The sequence below is a fragment of the Alligator mississippiensis genome, chromosome 1 (assembly GCF_030867095.1).
Source record: "Alligator mississippiensis isolate rAllMis1 chromosome 1, rAllMis1, whole genome shotgun sequence".
Lineage (NCBI taxonomy): Eukaryota > Metazoa > Chordata > Crocodylia > Alligatoridae > Alligator > Alligator mississippiensis.
In genome coordinates, this window is record NC_081824.1 from 36,667,742 (window position 1) to 36,682,340 (window position 14,599).

The 14,599-nt window shown below is 45.2% G+C and overlaps 1 long non-coding RNA gene across 3 annotated transcripts in view; it reads left to right on the top strand.

Annotated features, from left to right (window-relative positions):
* The first annotated feature begins 9,243 nt into the window (after positions 1–9,243).
* Positions 9,244–14,599, top strand: part of LOC109284389 (uncharacterized) — a 44,503-nt gene continuing 39,147 nt past the window's right edge. For 2 of the 3 annotated variants that reach the window (XR_002091836.2, XR_009463064.1), the window contains exon 1: positions 9,245–9,519. This is a non-coding gene — a long non-coding RNA (uncharacterized LOC109284389). Of the gene's footprint in view, positions 9,520–14,599 lie in introns of all 3 variants that reach the window. The other variant, XR_009463063.1, reaches the window with a different exon arrangement.

The window sequence follows — 14,599 nt, forward strand, 5'->3', positions numbered from 1 at the left end:
TGGCTTGCTAGCCGTATAAGAGGCTTGGGTGGTTTCCGCCCAAGTTGGAGAACTCCGAGGAGAACCCCGCAAGGGAGGACTCCACGAACATCAGGAGGAGGAGACTTCACGTCTCGTGAAGATCTCTAAGCGCTGCGGAGCCTATTGGACCCAGCGTATTCAAAGAAGGCAACAGGGGTCTGATCAGCCTCTAGCCTCTCCCCATCACCGAGCGCAATCCTCGACGTATCCCTCTTTCCTGCACGCAAAAAGGATCCACGGAGCCTCAACAACTCCGTGAGAGTGATCCAAATACTGTCTGAGTCCTCAAACGAGGATTTAAGCGGAGCCTTGCCTGGGAAACTGTCCAGTCTGCACCGCGACCATCTTTGGTGTAAGTAAACAATCTTGAATCAACCATTACGAGTCCATGCCTAATTCTAGCGTGTCGCCTGCTTTCTCCAACCCAGCGTGCCCGGGCTGCTGGCCACAGCCCGCGCGGCGCGAAAAAGGGCCCGGATCACTCCCGGCCCGCACAGAGGTATGTCGTTCAAGTCCATGGACAATTCTTCCATTCCTGTAGAAGACAAAACCAGTATCTTACATGAGTGCCTATATCCAGCTGGCCACCTTGAAGGTGTAGTGCAATACACTTCTTTGTTCATGTTTGGTAGTTCTGACTGAGGATTACTAATGTCAAGTGACAATGAAACAGTTTGAGACTGTTTGAGTATTCACTAGCCACTTCATTTTTTTAACAGGCTTTTTTCATTGCACAAACATGTTTTTAAAAATGTGAGTTAAAAATGACCAGACAAGTCAAGAGAGAAATGAATGTGTAAATATCTAAATCCTGAGAAGACAGTCAGCAGGGGGCATACAGTATAAATGCCTAGTTAGATACAAAAGGTCTAAATAGCAGACATAAAATATCCATCAGCTTGTTCTAAGGAAAGCACTGCAGTCGATCTGATAATAAGGGAGGGTAATTCTTCGTTGTTTCCCAAAATGAGGTCAGTCTACCAGCTAAAAAGGACAAAACTACAAGTCTCCAGGTAAATCAGATTATACGCTTTATGTAATCTGGTATCACATCTACAGATGCATGCAAAAAATGCATCAGCTATCCTTTGTATGAGTAAGGCAGTGGTGTTAATGGGTTTCATGCACAGACAAGCACTATCTGTTTCAAGAAAAAAACGCAGTAATTGGTTACAATTAGGAATGTGCAAATTGAATATAAAATCTGCTGAATAGTTGGACTGCTACTTTTGTTTGACTAGCTGAGTGTTGCTTGAGGGATCTGGGCAATATTCACCCAGCATATTTCACCCATCATGTCTGCTACTGTTGGAAACACCTTGGAGGTGAAGATTATGTGGGCTACCCAACATTAGTCAAAAGATAGGGTTGTTTTGCACTGTACAGACTAACTAAATCAGACAGAAGCTTTGTAAGCAGCAGGTTTATTTCATTAGGTCAGAGGAAGGGGAAAACTGGAGAGAAGGTACCCGCCACTTGCAGTATTTTGAATAAGGAGAAGCTGCCTTTCTGCAAACTTTCTGATCAGGATTTTAGCTTTGGCCTCAAAAAGGAGCTAGGACAAGACCTCAGTCCTCTCTCCTTGGAGAAAGCTATCATGGAACAATTAATACAACAAGTGGTCCCAGAAACAACAGCTTCTCTGAGGAAGATAGGAGATAATGGAGAAAAGGAACATATTGTTCATATTTTTTATCTGAATTAGGACCTCCAGAATGTGAGCAGCTTCTGAATCACAATAGCTTCCCTTCAAAATAAGGGAAAGGAGGAGGAGGTAGGAAACGCCTACTAAAAATAACCAGTTGATTTCAAATTGGTATTTTTGGTAGGCAGGGCATAACTGCAGAGCAAGACAGGTCACATCTATATACCTTGGTTTAATGAATGTTAAAACAAATTTTGGTTCTGAAAAGCTCCCATTTGCTACCACTTAATCATTATCTTTCTTCTCTTGTTCTTTCTGCTTTAAAAGTTACATTTTCTTAGCCTATTAACTAGTGCGAGATGCAAGGATTTTTGTGGCTGATCTTTTATTGGGCCAACTCTATGCCGATAGATTTAGACAAGCTTTTGAATGCTTTTAATAAAATTTTTTAAAAACTCACACACATGCTTGCCCCTCATAGAATCGTAGAAAATTAGGGTTGGAAGGGACCTCAGGAGGTCATCTAGTCCAATGCCATAGCCAAAGCAGGACCAGCCCCAACTAGATCATCCCAGCCAAAACTTTTGTTTAGCCGGGGCTTGAAAACCACCAAGAATAGAGATTCCACCTCTCCGGCTAACCTGTTCCAGTGTTTTACTTCCCTCCTAGTGAGCAAATTCTTCCTAATATCTAACCTAAGCTTCCCTTGCTGCATTTGCTCCTTATTCTGTGTCACAGGATGGGGTCCCCAGAGATGGCTGTGAACCCCTAGGACTCCTTGACTGTGCCAATCTTGCCCAACAGGCACCCTCTTTCTTGCCCGCCACATCTTGCTGGTAATTTTAGTAAATTGGTAGGCTGCCCTCGAGTTTGTATTCTGGACACGGTCTTGCTGGACCCCACTGAACCCTGTGGGTTCTTAGACCCCTTTGGCATCCCAGTTCAAAATGGGTGACTCACAGGACACCCTCAGCCTTATGGGCTAGATGTGTGACTTCAAAACCACCCCTTTACCACACCCCAAGCATTGCAGATGGTATTGATGTTGTCTCTCCTGGGCCTTGCTACAGCTCGGCCCCTTGTCCTCACTGGGCTCTCTGCAGCCCTGTCTCTGCGTTCCACACTGGCACCGGGCTCTCCGCAGCCCTGTCTCTGTGCTGGGGTCTGCTTACCCCCTCATTGCTGCGCCCTTCTCTGGAGCTGGGGTCCCCACACTGTCATGGGCCCCCAATGAGGCCTCCTCCTTCCCCAATAGCCTCAACCCAATGCACTGGTCAAACAGCAGCTAAAATCCAAGCCCTTGGGCTATAACATAATATGAGCGGTTCTGGGTGTGCTCTGTCCCTTTAAAACATCAAACTTCTCCCAGCATTAAGTGTCTTATAAGCCAGGGTCTCTGGTGAGCTCCTGGGACTCCTTAATCCTACCCGGAGTAGAACAGGTAGCCAAGCGTCTCTGGTGAACTGCTTCTCCGAGAGCTCCTTCTCCCCTGGCTGCTGACAGAGAACTCAAACTCTGCTCCCAGCCCTGGGGTTTCTATTTGCCCAGGGCCCTGCCTCTTCTGGTCAGCAGGTGCAGGCTAATTTACTTGTTAGCCTGTTGCCATAGTAAACTGCACCTGTGGGCTTCTGTCTGGCTCTTAGGACTCTCTCCCTAGGCAGTTTCTGCTCTTATAGGAGCAGGCACCTTAGTGCCCTGCGACGTTCTGTCATCTGCAACCAATGAGAACAGTCTAGTTTCATCCTCTTTTGAACCCCTCTCAGGTAGTTGAAGGCTGATATTAAATCCACTCACAGTCTTCTCTTCTCTAGACTAAATAAGCCCAGTTCTCTCAGCCTCTCCTCAGAAGTCATGTGCCCCACTCCTGTCACCATTTTCATTGCCCTCCACTGGATTCTCTCTAATTTGTCCACATCCTTTCTGTAGTCGTGGACCCAAAACTGAACACGGTACTCCAGGTGTGGTCTCATCAGTGCTGAATAGAGGGGGATAATCACTTCCCTCGGCCTACTGGCAACACACCTACCAATGCAGTATGCCGTTAGCCTTCTTTGAAGCAAGGAAACACTGTTAGCTTATTGCCTACTGTAACCCCCAGCTCCTTTTCTGCAGAGCTGCTGCCCAGCCAGTCAGCCCCCAGCCTGTACTTGTGCATGGGATTGTTCCATCCAAAGCATAGGATTTTGCACTTGTCCTTGTTGAGCCTCATGAGATTTGTTTCGGCTCAATCCTCCAGTTTGTCTAGGTCAATCTGAATCCTAGCCCTACCATCCAGCATATCTAATACTTCCCCCAGCTTGGTGTCATCTGCAAACTTGCTAAGGATGCACTCTGCATCTTCCAAGTTGTTGATGAAAACATTGAAGAAAACTGGCCCCAGGACCAACCCCTGGGGCACTCCACTTGATACCAGCTGCCAACTAGACATCAAGCTATTGGTTAGTACCCTCTGAGCCTGTTCCTCAAGCCAGTTTTCTATCCACCTTACAGTTCATTCATCCAGCCCATTCTTCCTTAGTTTGCCTGTGAGAGTGTTGTGTATCAAAAGCATTGCTAAAATCAAGGTACATCACATCAACTGGTCTGCCACAGAGCCAGTCAGTCTAATATAATAAAGGGCTTAGTCCGTCTGACTGTCTGTCCGTAATGCTCTTGGAGCACTCTGATTGGTTACTGAAACAACCAATCAGAGTGCTCCAAGAGTGTTATGGACAAGAGGTGGTGTGCTTCCATGATGGCAGGATGGATGGGACGGAGCAGGGGGCAAGGCCAGTGCTGCTGACCTTGCCCCGCCCCCCCTTCCCCTCCCCCAACACTATTCCCTGCTGGAGATGGCGGGGGGGGGTGGGGGGGGAGAAGGCCAGCACCAATGGCCTCATCTCCTGGCCCCGCTCTTTGGAGGTGGTGGCGGCACGGGGTGCTGGCAGAGGGGGATGGAGGAAACAGCGGAGCAAGCTTCCCCCTCCCTGCTCCTGGGAGGCAGTGGTGGTGTGGGGAGGGAGGTTAGGGTTAGCAAGCTTCCACCACCCCTCCCCCTCCCATTGTTCTTGATGGGCAATTCTCTAGTTTTATCATAGAAGGCAATCAGGTTGGCCAGGCATGACTTACCCCTGGTGAATCCATGCTGACTATTCCTAATCACCTTTTTATTCTCCAAGTGCTTTGAAATAAATTCCTTGAGGATCTGTTCCATGTTTTCTCTAGAGACTGAGGTGAGACTGTCTGTAGTTCCCTGGATGCTCCTTTTTCTCTGGACACTATATTTGCCCTTAACTACTATGTTAACTATGTAAACATAGTTACTTAACTATGTTTGCCCTTAACAACTAACTTTCAATCATCCGGGACCTCTCCTGATCACCATGAGTTTTCAAAGATAATAGCAAATAGCTCTGCATTCACATCAGTCAACTTCCTTAGCACCCTCAGGTGCATCCCATTCAGCCCCATGGACTTGTATATGTCCAGCTTTTCTAAATCATCCCTAATTTGTTCTTTCACTGCTGTTGGCTGCTCACCTCCTCCCCAGGCTGTGCTGCCAGGTGCAATAGTCTGGGAGCTGATCTTGCCTGTGAAGACTGAGGTGAGAAAGGCATTTAGCACTTCAGCCTTTTCTGCATCCTATGTTGCAAGGTTGCCTCCCTCATTCAGTAAGGGATCCACGCTTTCCCTGATCCTTCTCTTGCTTCTGATGTGCTTGTAGAAACCCTTCTTGTTATCCTTCATGTCCCTTGCTAGTTACAACTCCAGTTGCACTTGGCCTTCCAGACTTCATCTCTGCATGCCCCAGAAACGCTCTTATACTCCTCCCTACTTGTTTGTCCAAGTTTTCATTTCTTGTAAGCTTCCTTTTCATGATTCAGTTTACTGAAGAGTTCCCTGCTAAATTAAGCTGGTCTACTGTCACATTTTGCCAAAGTGAGGTCAGTCTGCCAGCTAAGAAGAACAAAACTGCAAGTCTCCAGGTAAATCAGATTACATACTTTATATAATTTCATATGCCAGCTACAACATTACTCCAACACTACTTTGTCAGCTAATGTAAGTTTTTCGTTTTGTCAGCCCCACCTGGGCAATGCCACTTTGGAATACAGATCTGGCTCTGTATTCTAGCCAACACATCAGTGGCAGGCTTACCACATATTTTCTGGTTACAACATTTTTATTTTTCCAGGTGGACATATATATCATGGGAGCAACTTGTCTCGTAGAGGCCAGGGTGTATATGTGGGGGTAGGGATGTTTAAAGAGAAAAAAATGTATACAAATGTAGCAAATTAGATCTACAGGCAATAAGTAAAAGATGTCAGTGTTGCCAATTTTACAGTTACTTCCCAGAGCAGAACTTCATTCTGAGTTTTTAGGATTGCAAGAAATCTAAAATCTTCACTGAAGCTGAAAAGTTTGCGGGGACAAAAGGTCAGTTTTAACAATCTCTCAATTTAAGTTCAACAAGGTTTTAATGAAGGCTGCTTTCTACTGTGTATTAAAGCCCAGATACCCCCATATCTTTTTCAAGGCACCAAAGCTCTGGCTCCAAGATGCTATTAAATTGACAAATACTACAAAAATAACAAATCAAAATAGCAAAACAGCCAAACAGAAGGCATCCTGCAGCAGCATCAAAGAAAAAAGGCAAATTTAAACCTTAAAGGTAAGACACAGTGAAGACATTTCACTCTTCATATCAGGTACGAAAAAATAGAATTAAAATATATGCACCTGTGCAACAGATACAATTCCTAAATAAGTGAGCAAAAACATACATGAAGCATTCATTTTTAGTAATTACTTTACTGTATCAAGCTCAGAGCTTTCTTCAGATGGAACTTCTGCAGATGGGTTCTTTTCCCATAACTCTTAATTTTTGCCTCCCCTTCTGCTATTATTTTTGATTATTTGCAGCTGAAACTGTCTTTGGCTTTGAATACAGTTTATGTGTATAATACAGTGAACTGGAGTCCTGAGCCCAAAGCCAATGAAGCAAATTAGACCGCTACCATGAATGTCAAGGAGAGAAGCTTTGAACTTTAAAAATGAGTTGTACCCCTTAAATCTGAAAGTGATTTCAAAACAATTTAATTAAAATGGTAAAGGAAGCTCTGCTGAAATATTAGCAACTCCTTTAGCTCTGATACATTCTGAGCGGAGAAGCTGAGGGTTATTGCTAAGCCTATGTACTTCCTCGTTTGCACTTTATGCTTGTAAAGTGCACATTTTTTTTACAAGTTTGGCTGCCATGCCTTTGAGCAAACATCACTGTTGATTAAAACATTGGGTAGAGTAGGTTTATGTGACTCCAATTCATCAGCACTCAGGGGTTATGAACCTCAGCCCATTAGGGGTATATTAATGATGTGATTAATGGTATGGTACTTCTTCCTTTTAGTTTTGCTGAAGAAGTTGACTCCCATAGCAACAGGTCATCATCAGGGAAAATTCTGGGGTAAAGTCTATTAATGATTCCCTATTCAAGTCTAGAAATTCTGAATCATTTTGGAGATTCCAGCATAGCAGGAAGAATCAAAACCTTGGTAAAAAAAAAACATTTATCATTAGAAAGGTAAAAATGGATGAGGCATAGGGTTCATTTCTCTAAAAGAGCAAGAGCAGCTTGTACTCTTCATTTCTTCTACCTCTGGGTTTTTGGTGGGGTTTTTTGTTGTTGGGTTTTTTTTTTTTGCTCTACTTTTCTTAAAGGAAGAAATGGCTTCCTGAAATTTTGTGGCTCTCCAGTTCTTCAAAACAAACCATTCCTTCCTAAACTGAAAGTCAGTGATGGTTTTTATCTACTCAGATTTTGTCCTGTCTAATTAGACAAGAAAAATTAACCAAGTCTAATATTTGTATAATAGAATAAATATACAGCCATCACTAGACAGAGTTTTTGTTTTGGTCACCTATCCTATAAGGTCTTAAGTATAGGCTTAATTTTAGGATCCATGTGCAATCTTACTGAAGTTCATATAATGTTCTTTTAAGTATCTGGCTACTTGTCTATGAAGCATACTAGTGATGTAACAGAATCATAGGAAAACAGCTAAAAGGGACCTCATCTGGTCCATTCCCCTGCTCAGGACAGGAGCTTCCTTAACTAAACCATCCTAGCCAAGCCTCTCTGACCTGCTCTTTCCAGGGATGGCTATTTCACAATTTAGTTAGGTAATCTGTTCCAATGCATGACCATGCTCATATTCAGAAAGATTAATCTCCAGCTTAAATTTCTTCTGACTGCAGCAGAGGAAATTTAGGTTGGTGATTAGGAGAATCTTTGAGGCCATTGCTCCTATTTTTGTCCCAATTGGCCGCAGAGAATAGGTTATCTTCATCCATTTTATAATCGCAATTTATAATCTCCCTATAACTAATAGCGGGCACATCTACATGAAACATTTAGTGTGGAGTTGCCTAATTAGCTCCCTAGTAAAGTCTCAGCATCTATATATGTGGTCCTATCAGTATGGAGTAAACTAATAAACACGGCCATAGGCTAGTATTTGTCAACACAAGTACTATCCTGCAGTGGTGTTTAGTGAACCCCAATGCATGTGTAGATGGTGACCAGGGCTGGTTGAGGCATGAGGGTGCTTCAGTGCAGGGGCTGCCGGCCAGTTAGTCCCACACTGGAGCACCCTTGTGCCCCAGCCAGCCTCTCTGCAGCGTGTTGAATTGGATTGGAGCAGTCTCAGGCTGGCAGGGGCCGCTCTGACCTGGTTCAACATGCTGTGGTCCCTGGTACACATGTAAATGCAATGCCCAGGAGAAATAAACTCCAGTGCAAATTGCACCAGAGTTTAATCAGTCACATTAATAGCACGTGTAGACACACCCACTGTGTTTCATTGTGAGAATGGAACATGGAAGTGAAGTCAAGTCACAGGGGTAGTGTGACAGCTGTAGGTGTTGTAAGGCTTGCTGCCACTGCCCTGAGCTCGTTTTCCTACAGGCAGTGACAGAATGGATCTCAGCTTTGGATCACCTGGTCTGCCAGGAAGTTGGTCTTATGTTTTCTAGCTTGCCATGACTTTGATGATATTATATTGCTAGGAGGCAAGGTGATCCTACCCAGTCTCAATTCCTGTTTTCTTCTGTGGGGCTCCAAACCTCCCCTTTACCCCACCCTAGCCTCGCCAGGTGTCACTAATCGTGCTCTGCAGCTAGGTCTTAGCCAACTGCCTGTTGGTCTATTATTCTACCCTCAGCCACCAGGGTGACTATTGGCTTTGGTTAGGTGCACACCCTTCCAGGGCTGGCCTTGGCCTGCACTCAAATATCCCCCTTTTCTTTTTTTTCTTTTTTTTTTTAAAAAAAGAAAGCAAAAATCTGCCTGCTCTCAGTCTCTTTGCCAGACTCAGTCCATGTCCCCTTCACCTGGGGTCAGGCTGTCATGTCCCAATTGCAACAAAATAAATCAGTTCAGCCACTGCTCAGCATAGGCCTGCCCTGGCTTACTTATGAGTGTTTGCAGTCCCAATGGGATCACTCCCAAGTGCAGCGAGGCTCTAACCTGGAACAGCAATTCTTCTAGCCTCTTCCCCCAGATCCGCTGCTGTCACTCCACTCCAGGGATTATCAGAACCCTTGTGTGTGCAGGCCTCTGCCTGCCTCCTTCTCAGGGTCACACCTGCAGTGTTTCTCCAGCAAGTTTCACAACACTTGCCTGCCCAGATGCTCAGCTGCTCCTCTCTCTGTGGCTTGCAAGGAACTGACCCACCTCTGCCCCTCTCCGGGGCCAGAAATACCTCGGAGCAGCCTCCCTCCTCCAATCCGGAGTGAGATGCTGCTCCGCAAGTGTGGTGATGGCTTCCCTTCCCTTCCAATCTCCAGCTGCAGCCCTGCCGGCTCTCCATGCTGTAAGTGTTGCTTGTTTTCACTTTCCCTGTCTGTTGCTGCCAGCTGATTTTCTTCTCCTGACCTCCCCTGCCCAGCATGTAAGGCACCTTGGGGCTTTTGTTTGCTCTCTCACTCCTTTACAGGTAACAAGAAGTAGCTGTTCCTGTGTCCTGGATACTATAGTTCCTTACTCAGAAGTAGGATAAAGAGAAAAGTCCTGAATTAAATGCTATCGTGGTATGGTTAGAAATATACATTTTCTGCTTCATCTGGTTGAGGAGAATTACCTAGCAACAAACAGGTTAGAAACATATAGAGGGATATGTTGCTGCTTTGTAGTTAAGGATAAAGATTAGCTTGCCATTGTAAGGTAGAATTCATCTCTTCCATCTCAACCAGAATTGCAGCTCTTTTTCTGAAATTTTAGGTGGCATTATTGGACAAAAGGTTTTTTATAACTTTGGGCTACTTTCTCAGTCCAGGGCTGGAAGGGATTCTTGACAGATGGCCTACTCTTAGGGTCTTAATTGTTCAGTTGGTCGACCAAACTGCGCAGAGGTTGGCTTGTCTAGTTGTAAAGCCACTTCTGATTATTAGGTTACATTTTAAATAACTGATTCATAACATGCAACTGCAGTTTTTATATCATGGGGATTACACAGAGGGGTTGGAAATAGTGGTTTATCCAAAGACATGAAAGTACCATATAATTATAATGATAACTATAAACTATCAGATTTTTTTAAATAGCAGAATGCAGAATGAAGAAGAAACTTTTTTTTTTCACAGGTATGGCACTATAGAGCAGAGAGAGAGTCTAAACTTCAGCTAAGTCACCCTTCTTTTCCTGCTTAGGCTAACAGGAACATCTAGCAGAGAGCAAAATTACCCTAAGAAAGGTTAGCTTGATTAGTGGGACATCCAGGCACATAAAAAGGAGAGCGAACTCTTAACACCTGTGACGTAAAGAACAATGGGCCATTAAGCCAGTAAACTGCCTTAATTATGTGAATAGTAATGCTACCATACTGGAAATCACGTGGCAAAAATTTGTGCCTACCAGAACCTCCCTGATGGAAGATAGTGTTGATATTTGATTTGTCATAAACAGGGATCTGGGTTTTCTGTTTCCCATGGAAAAACAGAGTAAAACATGGATTTCCCTGCTTACTGAAGTAAAACATGGATTTCTCATTTTAGCAGAGAAACCCGTGGATTTTGCAGTTTTGCAGCAAGCCCTCTGCAGGCTGGCAGAGTTCCAGATCTGTGTGCAGGGCTGAGCTGGGGTGAGCTGCCTATTGTGGGCCAGGCTCCTGTCCTGCTGCCCTCCACCAGGACCTCCATAGCCCGGTGGGTTTAACCCTGCTGCAAGCTATGCTGCCCTGGCGAAATGTCCTCTGCGTATGCAGGGACAGTGTGGGCAGCAGTGTGGAGTTGTGGGCCTCACTGCTGCCGTGCACGCAGAAGATGCATCACCAGGGCAGCGCAGAGCTTGCAGCTGCAAGCAGCTTTCCTGTGTGGCCATGCTCTGCCCTGCAGTGCTGGGTTGCTTCCGCTGGGCTGCGGAGGCCTTGGGAGAGGGCAGCAGGGTGGGAGCCCAAGCCTGCAGTGCACACCCTCCCTGCCCCTGCCCTGCGCACCGATCTGCGGGGTGTGGGTCCCCTCTGTCTCCTGGGAGTGCACGCAGCCACGGAGACCTGGGCACCTGCTCAAGCCCGCAGCAGACAGCAGGGGTGGGAAGCCAGCTCCGTGTTTTGCTTCACTGGAGCAGCAGCTGCCTTCTGTCAGGGGCAGGAGGTTGTGGACCCGGGTCCCTGGCACCATAGCCCTAGCAGCTGGGGGCCCCCTCCACCAGGGTTGGTGGGGAAAGGGGAAGTAAGAGGCATTAGCAGAGCTTGAGGATTATGGGGGAGAGTGAGGGGCATGAGAAGGGCTGGGGGGCTGTGGAGGGGGAGTGAGGGACACCAGCAGGGCTGTGGGGGACTGTGGGGGTTGTGGGGTAGGGGGAGTGAGGCACTAGCGGGGGTGGGTGGGGGACCTTTAATTTTAATCATGTATTTTGGGGGTTTTATCAGAGAATTTACATTTTTTTATCAGAGAAAACCAGGATCCCCGGTCATGAGGGCTTTGCCTGCTGGTATTGAACACATGTATGGCTGAAGATGCCCCAGCTGAAGGAGACAGCTGAATAAAAGACTTTTTATTTCATCCAACAGGAAGCCTAACTATAATTTGAAGATGGCATAAAACTAGGAGAAATTGCAAATATTTGGAAGATAGAATTAAAATGTAAAGAAATCTTGTTATTTTGGAGAACTGAACTATAGAAAATAAATTTAATTCAGCTAAGACAAGTGAGGGTCCACATGTGAAGGGAAAAGCATTTGTTTATACAGCAACAGCTAGTTTCAGGGGAGACAGGGCTGAGCATCCCCTACCAAATCTGTTGCCATGCTCTACACCTTGTAGTTCACCAGTAAGTCTGCTCTGGAATTGTCCCTCAGTGGCTGCTTTCAGGTTCATCAGACTCAAGAACAGTTATTGCCGACAATCCTGGAGTGTTTTCACTGGTGAACTTATGGGTCTAAAGTGTGCCTGTTGACTAGAAGATGCAGGAGATGTTCAGCCCTCTCCTCCCTAGATGAAACTGCTGCCATAGTAGAAGCAAAGTCAAAGACACTAAAGAGGTTGAAAAGCAAAACCATATGAGGAAAAGCTGAAGGAATTAGCTATGCTTAGTTTAGAGCAGTGGTTCTCAAACTGTGGGTTGCAACCCCGTTGGGGGTCGCAAGCAACTTAAAAGGGGGCTGCAAATTTCCCAGGGGTATGTGCGGTGGCACGGAGTGGTGGGTGGCTGCAGTGGCTGCCACATGCGAGCACCCTGTCCCCTGCCACCTCCATCCAGCACTTGCAGTTGTGGTATCACAAACCTTGAGAGCCCCTGGTTTAGAGAAAAGAAAATAAAGAGGCAAATTGATCTCTTTTGTCACAGAGGGATGGACACATGGCAGAAAGTTAAGAAGCATAGCACAGTTTTGTTTTTTTTTAATCTTGGAAAATACTTCCTCCCTGTAGGCAATGGACAAGCTCCCTAGAGAAGATGTGGAATCTCCTTTGGGTTTTCAAGAAGATGATGGACCAGGCATCTGTCTAGGTTTAGGAGCATTGAAGCCTGCATCTGTGCAAGGGAGTTGCATTAGATGCCACTTACATCTCTTCATCTTTTAATTGCATTATAACCACATGAAGAAATATAAGTATTATGTAAGTTTTGTTAGGTTATGGATTCAATTGATGCCATTAAAAATGCTGCTCAGGAAGCAAGTAAGGGAGTTCATTCTGTCCTGACAAATATGGAAAACATCAGTAGCTTATTTTCATGTTGTAATGGTAGGGAATAGATTTAGTAATATAGCATCATTTAAAAATAGTGTTTTTTCCCTACCTTATTTAGATCCATATAATCTCAGTTCACAGTCATTTCATGCTGGACCCTACATTTTTTCTGAATTTTCTAGAAGAAAGTTGAATATCAGGGGAAGTACAAATCTACTTACTGCTACTTTGGTCAAGCAGCCAGTCATTCAACTGTGTCTGCAAAGGGTGATGCAAAAGAGGGCAGGGTCATATAAACCTATGTATTATTTCAGTGTTTCCGATTTCCAGAACTATGCGGTCCGTGTCCTTATAACGATTGTTGGGGCAGAGTAGAGCTAAGTGTGGAAATTCTGTGACCTAGACCTGGAATACCTAACAGAGAGCTTAACGTGATCATCTACTGCTAGTAGTCTCAAGTGACCCTCAAAAAAGTTTTACTTAACGTGTAGATCATTTTCTTGATAAAAATAGTTTGGCCTCACAGCATGAGGTGGATTGCATGAGAATTTAAATCTTGCCAAGTACAAGATTATCTGGTAAGTGTTGCCACCAAAATAGATTTGAACTGATCAAGAAGTGCTCTGTCAAACTGGCAAGGAAGAAAATCATCCATGAACCTTGTCATATTGTGTAGCATTTTATGTTTCGTCTTCCTCCATTTTGCTGCATGTTATGTCTTTGTGTATGCCACTTTAACTTAAAACAAGGCAGGTGGCACTTCAAAGCAACTGGAACAGATTTCCACCTGCTCCCCCATCTTTCGCATTTCTGCAGTTGCTTCAACAGGACCATGTGCTTTTTCTCTCTTAGGTTTGAGGGTTGGGTTTTGCTCTGCATTTGGGGAAGTTAAACTGTTAATGTTTTGCAAGTAAAAGGAGGATTGAATGGGCAGACAAAATTTAAAAATACCTTAGGCCCATCTATTTAAAGTTTGCCATTGCCATTTCAAACTCCCAATTAATTGCTTATGTTTATCTCAAGCATAGCTTTGCCTTGAGTCCTGTATATGGGGAATCACCTAGACATATTGTCCCAAGAGAAGCCTGGGAATTAGGATTTGAGAACTGCTTCCTAGTTCTCCCCTGGGGGGAAGTATGCTGGCTCAGCTAAGCTGTGTGGGGTCATAGGTAGGGGCAGTGCTGGGCGGGCCTTGGGGGGCTATAGCCACCCCAAAATTCACCTTAGCCTCCCCCATAGACACCCCTCGCAGCGCTGATCCAGGTCATAGGTGGGCAGAAGACTGTCCACTCCCTGTCTCCAGTGGCCCAGACCTTGCACAGGAGTGTGGAGAAATAGCTTTATGGAAAGTGTACCTTTACTCCCACATATCCCCCTGCAGAGCAGGTAGGGAAGTAAGGAGCAGTTCATGCTCTTTTGTTGCTCTGCATAAGCCTTCAGGACATGCCACAGTCTGACTCATTTTATTTAGGATCATAGGAAACTAGGGATAGGAGAGACCTCACAATGTCATCTAGTGGTTCTAGTCTGCTCAAGGCAGAATGGTTCCTGACCAAACCATTTCAGCCAAGGGTCTGTCCAACCTGCTCTTGAAAATTTTCAAGGATGGAGATTCCATAATTTCTCCAGAGAGCCGTTTCCAGTGCTTGACTACCCTCAGAGTCATAAAGTTCCTTCTAATATCCAACCTGTATTTCCTCTGCTGCAGCTTAAGCCACTGCTCCTAGTACTGTCCCCTATGGCCACAGATAAAAGCTCCATCCT